Source organism: Haliaeetus leucocephalus, unplaced genomic scaffold (genome assembly GCF_000737465.1).
Source record: "Haliaeetus leucocephalus isolate CR32 unplaced genomic scaffold, Haliaeetus_leucocephalus-4.0 Scaffold362, whole genome shotgun sequence".
Classification (NCBI taxonomy): domain Eukaryota; kingdom Metazoa; phylum Chordata; class Aves; order Accipitriformes; family Accipitridae; genus Haliaeetus; species Haliaeetus leucocephalus.
In genome coordinates this window covers 7,907,591-7,907,822 of record NW_010972798.1, presented here as the reverse complement: position 1 = coordinate 7,907,822, position 232 = coordinate 7,907,591, and the positions used below count along the sequence as shown (strand labels likewise).

Below are 232 nucleotides of genomic sequence, written 5' to 3'. Positions count from 1 at the left end.
TTACCCCAGGCGAGCGGAAAAGTCGGACCCGAAAAGAGGATGTTTCGGGTTATTTTTGCCGGGCGCCGTCGCTGTACCCGCTGCGGATGCGCGGTCCGCGCCCTGTCAAGGCTGGCGCATGCGCCCTCCCTGCCGGTCCCCGGGCTTTGCCGCGCCTGCGCAGTGGCGGGCGAAGCCGGAGCGGCGGCGGCGGCGGCGGCGGCGGCGGGCTGTGGCGGGGGGGAAATGGCGG

The 232-nt window shown here is 73.3% G+C and overlaps 1 protein-coding gene across 6 annotated transcripts in view; it reads left to right on the top strand.

Moving 5' to 3' along the window:
* Nucleotides 1-225: 225 nt before the first annotated feature.
* The window catches only part of LRCH3 (leucine-rich repeats and calponin homology (CH) domain containing 3), a 74,086-nt gene continuing 74,079 nt past the window's right edge, over nucleotides 226-232 (top strand). For all 6 annotated transcript variants that reach the window (XR_774711.1, XM_010573041.1, XM_010573038.1 and 3 more), the window contains exon 1: nucleotides 226-232. This exon is cut by the window's right edge and continues 242 nt beyond it. The gene's annotated coding sequence lies outside the window, so the exon portion shown is untranslated.